The following is a 9132-nucleotide window of genomic DNA, read 5'->3' on the forward strand; positions in this document are numbered from 1 at the left end:
GTGAAATGAAGTGAAAAGCGTTTCTTTGTTCCATAGCATCTCTAACTAGGTCCGAAGCATTTGTGCCTAACTTCTTGGCTGCTGGCCCAAAGACCCACAGAACAGCTGCTGTTGTCACTGGTTGGGCTGAGGTAGGAAGAAGTAGGTATTGGGATTATCTGAGGTCAACCCCTACTAAAACTAAAACTAAAACTAAGTTGGATATTGCATATTGGGTGCATTTTACTTTTAACAGATCAGGCCATGTGCAGTCAGAACAGTGGATTAGACACGGACATAAACCAGGCTTTGACTTAATAAGCCACGAAGAGGTTTGGGCAAGGCACGGATAGATTCTGAATACTCTCTGAGGACATTCTTCCCCATCATTCTGAGTGATTTTTCCGGATTCTGTCTTTTCTCCAGTCCCTTCTCATGGCCTGATTCATTTTAAGAAGATGTAATCCTTTTTACCAAGGTGATAATAGAGTTAATAACTTATACTTATGGAGTATTGACTACAAGTGCCATTCTAGATTTTCAATGTATTAACTTATTTAATTGTCTAATCATTCCATAAAAGAGGTAGTTTTCTTAGTGAAATGGAGGAAACTAAACTGCAGAGAAATTAAGTAAATTGCATGAGAGGCAGAACTAGACATTAAAAGCTGGCAGGATGGCTCCAAAGTGTATACCCAGCCATGTTGCTTTCTTGTCTCAATAACATCAGATTTTCCAATATCTGTTTTTCATTAAGAAACAACAATAATGACTTCTGACTAGTCTTAGGAATCCACTATCTTCATATTGCTCAAAGAGCTAAGAAGCTTGTCTTAAAATCCACTGCCTGGAAGGCAGGAAGAGGCTTGTGTCCAAGGACAGGGATTAAGACATTATCCAAATATATGAAACTCACAATTTCCTCGGTACAACATATGGCCTCTTCAGCCACAGATTTCTGCTCCTGCCCCAAATTTGACAAGTTATACACATTTTGTTCTATTTCTTCCCTTCCCATTCTAAAGCATTAAAAATGACCCTTATAATATTTTGCTTCCAAAACTTTAGCACTTTGCAAGCAGAAAACACTTTCAACTACCCTTATCCCTTATTTCTAAATGTATACCTATTGCCAAGACTAGGCAACCAAACTGTTCAGGAGGAAGGAGGCAGGGAGGTCATATCTCAAAGATCCTAGAGGAGGAGAATGGGACACGGTCACACCTGAGTGGGTGGGCAATTTACTCAACTGCTACTCCCTTTACTCTTCTGTGGCACAGGGCTCAGAGGGGAACAGCTGTGGAGCAGAACTAGGGAGAATTAAGCCAGGTTTGGGGCTCTCAGCTTCAGCATAGCTTGTTTGATTCCCAGCATGGCCCCAAAGCAGAGTCACCAAACTTTAACGGAGCTCAGACAAATATTTTAGTCAGAAACCATCCAAGACTGTAGATATTTTACCAGATATTTTACTCATATAAGTTTTGGGGACCTTTCAATAACCCTACAGGAGTTAGAAAGGAGATCAAATAGTGATAGAAAACTGGTATTTCTACCAGCCTAGCACATTAATTCTCAACTGAAAGTGATTTTCCTTCCCAAGGCACATTTGGCAATGTCTACAGACATTTTTGATCGTGACAACTGGGGGTGGGGTGTTGCTACTGGTTATCTATGGGTAGAGACTGTCAACCTTAAAAAAAATAGCTGTCTTACTAGCAAAATGAGTTCATTTGGGAATAGCAGAGAAACTGCAATTTGAGACAAGCCAACTATGGCAAACCTTAGGCAAGTCAGATGAGACAATGGCAAGGTCAGCTTCTATTAGGCTTTAGGAGGAAATTGGGGATGGTTGTTTTGAATAAAAGTTCACTGGAGAAGAACAAGTTTGGAGTTGTAACAGCTTCTCATTGGCTGCAAGCTGTGGTGAGAGTGTGGTTGCTGAGTGAGACAGGAAGAGATCATCTTCCTTTCTCTTAAAGACAGGAGATAAAATTCCTAGTTAAAAAAAAAAATGACCTCCTTTGTCAAGATAATTCTTATCTTCTTGCTCTCTATGCAGGCTGCATGGAGAGGAGAGCCCCCCTTTAGGGCCTCCCAACTTGATTTCAAGTGAGGTTTTCTTTACTCACTTTGACAAGACCAAGGATGCCATGAAATATCCTACAGTGCAGAGGACAGCCACCATAACAAAAAAATTTACTGGCTCAAAATGCCAATAGGATTAAGGTTGAGAAATCCTGATGCCCTAGCAGCAAAGAGTTCTAAGGTTGACTTAGTTTAATTTCAAGGGAGGGGAGAAAGTAAGAAACATCTCATTTTGTTCCACACTCAAGCTTGTGGATGTAAAGAGAGAGTTCCAGAGCACCTTACAGACACTTTTTATTTGCTCATAAAATGAATCGATGAAACACAAGTGTTAGGAGCAAAAAGGAAAACTATACAGTCAGTTAAACATTTGGTTTTATTCACTTTGTAACAAAAAAATAGACCAACCTTAACCTGGTTAGGTTGTCAGCAATACAGAACTGACTGGGTATCATAGCCTTGACTTAGGCAGCCTAATGCATAATCCCCAGGGGCCCCACACCATCTGTGCAGCCAACTACCTCCAGGCAGCTCAAGTGCTTACCTGGGGACAAGCCCAGATACTGCCAGCCAATCAGCAACACCCAGAGTCTTCCTTCTCCTAATATGGAACAGGGACAGTTCAAAGTCTTTCCTCCTTTACACCTCATTCTCCAGAGCCTTTTAACTCTCTTTTACTTTAGGTGGCACAGCACAGTGGTAAAATTTCCCATTCATCATTCAGTGGTGAGCCTCTCAGGTTTTTTCTATCACAAAAGCATACCAGTATTTTCTGTAAATCCAGAAATGTTTGATAGAATTAATAGAGGTGTCAAGGAGAGAAAGACTTGACAGGAAAGATTTTAAGATAAAATAGCAAATTCGTTTTGAAGGACGCTTATGTTCTACCTTTTATCCTGTTAAAAAGGTAGAACAAGGGAAGAGATTCTATGAAACACAGAACTAAGCTAAGCAACAGGAATGTGAGATAGCATTGAGCTAAAGTATTAGACTGATGATAATTATATGAACAAATATAAAAATATGATTTATTGACCTGCAAAGACGCTTGGGTAAAAAATTAAGTAAGACTTGATAGCAATGCTTAAAATTAACATCCCGAGATGATTTTTGACGATTTGATGTAATTACTTTTTAAAACACTCCATCTATGGGAATTTATACTGTTAAAGTACATCTTAAAAATAATGTGTTATAGTTGATATAGGAATGGAGGCACTGTGGATAAGGGCTGATATTGTGGGTCCTCAGCGCCATAATTTGCTCTTCCAATATAAAATATAATATTGTCAAAATGCTTATGACTCAGGGAAATATTAAGCTATATCTACAACAAATGGCCACCACGGAAGGGAAAGGGGAGCTTATCTATGCAATTTAAACATGTAGCCATTTTGACACACTCAGATGAACTAAACTCATTTTATATTCAGATATTTGCAATCATGCAATGCAATTTTCATGACTGCAAAACGTTAGTTATAGATCAACAACTCAGTTTGGAAATCCTGACCCTATGTCTTAGAACTAAAAAGATGACCCAATGTTAAAGTATATGGAAGACAAGTATTTGGGCAATTATCAATCGATCAATCAATCATTCTGCAGAGAATAGCTAATTGTCCCCTGCCATCTATGAAAACTATTTAAATCCCAAGGAATTAGGTATGATTCCATCAACCATGTCATGTTTCAGCCCTGCTCCTCTCTTCATAACATGACAATCAGCAGTATGTTAAATATCCTTCTCTCTCAATGTCTTTTGGATTTAGGCTCCCAAACTACCTAGGCAGTATAAAATCTTTAACCATTTCTCACCACTTTATCTATATAAAAACAAACAATGAACAAACACACAAAGTGAAACCAAACACACCCACCGATTTCTGGGCACCATTGTGGTTGGTCGCTCAGAATCTGGCATGGGAAGTGAGCACTTCTTTTATAGTACAGTTATTATAATTATTTTTTATGTCTCTTCTGTCTGAAATGTACAGTTGCCTAGGGTACACTGCTGCCTTAATTCAGCCCTATATTCCTATGGCCTGGCACCTAGCAGGGGCTCAGAAAGTGTTGCTGAATGAAAGAATGATGTTTCTTATTTTTATGTAGGTTTAGCTTATATGCAAAAGGCCATCCTCAGTCCATCTAGAAGGCCACAACAATAAAAGAATGATGAAGCCATCTGCCTCATCCTTGCCGTTGGAAATTTCCCTGACAAAACCACCATTTCTGGGAAATAATACAATGATGACAGAAGAGAAACAGGCAATCTGAACTGTATACCAAAAGGAAGGGTAAGGTCTTTAATAAATTACCTCTCATGTGAAAGATGGTTAGGGGTGGAATTAAGTGTGTTTCCTATAGCCTGGCAGCGGATGTTTAAGCCAACGCAGAGTTATATATTTTATATACTGAGAGCCAGTCGTGGCCCCTGGGAACCATCAACTACTGAATTAAATTTAATCACCTATGTTCATTTATTATGGATCCCCAAAAGGCTTTTCTCCATGGTTCTGGGCAGCTGTGTTGGTTTCCCTTCAGCTTTTTCCTAACTTTTTAACCTTGTGGCTATTTTTCTTCTCTCCAGTTTTATTCATTTCTGCTTAAATGTAACATTTTTTTCCTAAGAAAGTAATCACAAGCATTTCAAAACGGAAAAATACCGGTACTAGGGAGACAGATTCTGATTCAATGTCTTACTTTTTAAAGTGAATTCATATTAAAAAAAAAATACCTGGTATCTATCACCACAAAATCTCTGGGCTCAAATAAACACCATTCATTGTTTAAAATGCAATTTGCTAAAAAAAAAATGAGTAATAATGGCTGGAGAATTTGGGAGTGTTTAGATACCTTCAGACAGTAGCTGAACTACAGCCATTTAACTGTAGGTCATGATTTTTCATTAACCTCTTAATATCCAGCACATTCACCGTTGCCTTGATCCTTCCCCTTATACAAGAAAGTCACTATTTATTGTTCTCTTAAAGATTTCAATAAGTGAACTAAATTGTTTTCAAGTTGTTCAAATCATTGTCCTTTATTTTCTTTGAGCTTAGTCTAGTTTGATGTTTTTCATCAATTTACCCCTCCAAAGCAATTCTCCTGCCACACGCAGAGGTAAAAGGCTTTTGTTCTGGGTCTTAAATATAAATATTGATCACAATAATTTACTCTTTCATTCAATAAAAGCCGGAAATCTTACTGCAATGCTTGATACATAGTAAGCAAGGCTCAGTTCTTGACCTTCAAAAGCGTAAATTAGGTTGTGGCAAAACGTGTCGTGATTAATGTCATATAATAACCACATGACCAAAGATGGGAGTTACTCCAATTGCCAGGGGCATTTGGGCAAGATAGCCAACTCCGAGAAAGCTGTATAGTTTGGCTATAAACAATAGTTGATTGCATTCCACTAAAGACAAAAATGAGTTTGTATATCAGTGTTGCATTGTCAGTATGTGGGAAGGGTAAAGTTTGGGGAGAGCACAGGGTCATGGTTTATTTTGTTCTGTTTTTTTTTTTTTTTATGTGTATGACGAAACAGTCTGAATTTGATAAATATATGGCAACGTGAAAATATATTGTATGTTTAAGAAATCTTCAGTAGTCTCGTACTATTGGAAGTGAAGGGCCATTTTTCTTTTTCTTCAAGAAATACCCAAGAGGTACCACACATATAGCTTTAATTGCTATTGCTTTGTAATATAACTTGAAATCTGGAATTGTGATACCTCCAGTTTTGTTTTCTGTTTTCAAGACTACTTTGGCTATCTGAGGTCTTTCATGGTTCCACACAAATTGTAGGACAGTTTGTCCTAATTCTGTGAAAAATGTTGTTGATATTTTGATAGGGATTGTATTTAATCTATGGACTGTTTTGGGGAGTATAGAAATAGGTGATGGGGACTAAAGAGTACACTTATCATAATTAAAAATAAAATAATTAAAATAAAATAATAAAAATAATAACCAAGATGCAAGAAAGGGATGCCATAAAAATTTAAATTATGAAGAATGCATGCTCCAATTTTAAAGTAACTTGAGGCACCTAGAAAGTTCTATATCAGGTCTGTTTCAGAAAATATATCTGGTTAAGAAGATGGAGAGAGAAAGCACTTAGAATTTTGCCTCAATGAATACAGTAACAGTAGGAGGAATATATATATTCCATCTGAATCGCTACAAAATTTATTTTTAATTTAACAGCAGCTCAAGATGATCAATATTACAAGTGAGTTAAATCTACACTTACGGAACAATGTGCAGCCTTAAATGTATATACATTTAGAAAAAGTAGCATGCTTTTATGCTTAGGCTCAAAACAAGGCAAAATACTTGAAGCATCACTTGGAACATCAGTAAACCATGATTCCAAATTTTGGAACTGATAAAGTAATGTACCTCCTAGAAATTATTTATAAGTATATAATCCAAAATGCATATTTGGTAAAAGAAACACCAAAAATTTGTATATATAATGATTCAACTATCACATATTTCTATACTCAACAAGCTTTTAATACATACAGGAAATTTGGGGAGTCACTACATAAAAATATTACTTTTATTGCCTTTGGAAGGTGAGGTGTATGGGTACTTATTAAATTCTTCTAGGTTTTTCAATAGTTATGCAATTACAAACATCATGGAAGGGAAGGAAGGAAGGAAGAAGGAAGGAAAGAGGGGAGGGCAGCAGGTAGTGAGGGAGTAAAAGAAGGAAAGAAAGATTAGCTTTAATTAGCTTTATTTATTTATTTATTTTTTAAAGAAGAAGGCAATTAAAAGGTGAATAATCTCATGATTTCCCTAACTGGAGATTTGGGTAGGAAAAATAAACTGCATGAGAAAGCCACACAAGTGGTAGGAGGTCAGTAACACTTGTTGAATGTAGAAACTTAACCTTTGGTGAATATTTGGAGCAGTTTACAAGACCTTGGACTGTGAGTATGAATTATCGGTCTGCTCTTTTTGTGTGATGCAATTTATCTTTGTGTCACTCTTGCCAATTAACTGCTTCTATTTCTATGTAAAGGAGCTTTAATGATAAAAAAAAATGAATTCTTTGAGCAGGTCTCCCCTAAGATCCACGTACTTGCATGCATGTAGATCATACATTCTGCCCTACAGATCCTGGTACTGTCATCTGCCATGTTTGACCTTTCCTGTTTGTGATGCTGTGAAACAGAAAGATCCCAGTATGTGCAAACTGGAAACAAGGAAATTTAAACATGTATCTAAGGAAAGACATAATTCTGTTTAACAGTTCTGCTCACTAATTCCCAATGTTAAATCTTAGTAGAGAGAACTGGGGTTCACGTGATACTACTGAATTCACCAACAACAGAAACAGAAAGGGTCTATTCATCCCACCATTCCAATTAATTCAATTTATTATTTTTTATCGTTATCAATGCATTTTTTATTGTTTGTTATCACCCAAAGGATGAAATTCAATATGTAAAATATGTGTTTTCTTAAGAGATGACTCAGCTTCTAATGCCAAATTCAATGAACTCAGCCGATGAATTCACATCCCATTATTATAAAAGGGGAAAAATAAACGATGCCCCAAATTTCAACTATTTTTCTCAGAAGCATCAAGCTGGAAATTAAGGGTAAGTTATTGGAGTGCTTAGGAACCAAATTGATATTTGGAAAATAGAACTCAAATAATGATTTTTCCATCCAGTTTATTTATTCTGAATCTAATAGCCATTAATACACTTTAAACTCCAGGGAACTGAAGGAACCAATGTGGAGTTACTTTATTATCTCATCTGTAGGGACTATATGACTTTGGAAAAAACTGTGATTACAAAAGAAAAGTGGCTTTACCCCTTCATTGCCCACTACATAATGTATTTATTTTGGAGAACATTTCCACCTCCTCTAATACAAAAATACTGCAAACAACACAGATCTCTGGAAATTACATGAAATATTCACTTTCAATGTCTTTGACTTTTCTCCAGAAAGAAAAATCATCATCCAAGCCATTACTAACAAAACCTTCGGATAACTAGAGGCTTTGATAAGAGGAGATGATGGAGTTATTTAAGTGATTAACAACACTAATATTTATGTGTTGTAGGCTAATTCACGGTCTAATGCAAGAGTGGACTACAATGAGTTTGGCCTGCAAGTTTGTGTAGAGATCACAGCTTGCTTTAAAAACAGAACTCTGTAAGTAAGTCTATTTCAAAGAAAAGAACCTATTGATGAATCCCTTCTATTTGACACTTGGAACATTTGTCTCATTGTTGCCTTCTCAGAAAGGGTATACAAGATGCATTTTCTTTCTACTCAGGAGCTATTGTCTTGCTTTGCTCTCAAAGAGGGCACTAATATAATCAAAAGGTACACTAAAATAGGGTCAGGCTTGTAGAGTATACATTTGAATTGGTCATCATGACATTAAAAATGTTCCAAATAGGTAATATTACTACAATTGGTGGGTTATTCTAAACAATTGTTTGATACTAGTCCAAGGATGCTTACATTGTTAAAGGAATTAATACAAAAATACAGCTGTTTTCTTGATAAGAAATGTATGTGTATGTATTTGTATAAAGAAATGTTTATAAGTGGGGCACCTGGGTGGCTCAGTCGGTTAAGCGTCCGACTTCCGCTCAGGTCATGATCTCACGGCTTGTGGATTTGATCCCTGCTTCGGGCTCTATGCTGACAGCTCAGAGCCTGGAGCCTGCTTCAGATTATGTCTCCATCTCTCTCTCTCTGCCCCTCCCTTGCTCATGCACTCTCTTTCTCTCTCTCAAATATAAACATTTAAAAAAAATTAAAGAAAAAGAAATATTTATAAGATATTTTGTTTCATTATACTTACATTTTGCAGAAGACAAAATAGTTTTCTAATTGTTTCTCCAAAGACATTTAAATGGAAATGTGTAATAAATAGAGGGAAAGCCAAGAAAATAGTACCATATTTTAAAATTAAAAATATTGGGGCAGCTGGGTGGCTCAGTCGGTTAAGCATCTGACTCTTGATTTTGGCTCAGGTCATGATCTCATGGTTCCTTAGTTCGAAACCTGCACCAGGCTCTA

Source organism: Puma concolor, chromosome B3 (assembly GCF_028749965.1).
Source record: "Puma concolor isolate L17-30 chromosome B3, mPumCon1.1.hap2, whole genome shotgun sequence".
Taxonomy (NCBI): Eukaryota; Metazoa; Chordata; class Mammalia; order Carnivora; family Felidae; genus Puma; species Puma concolor.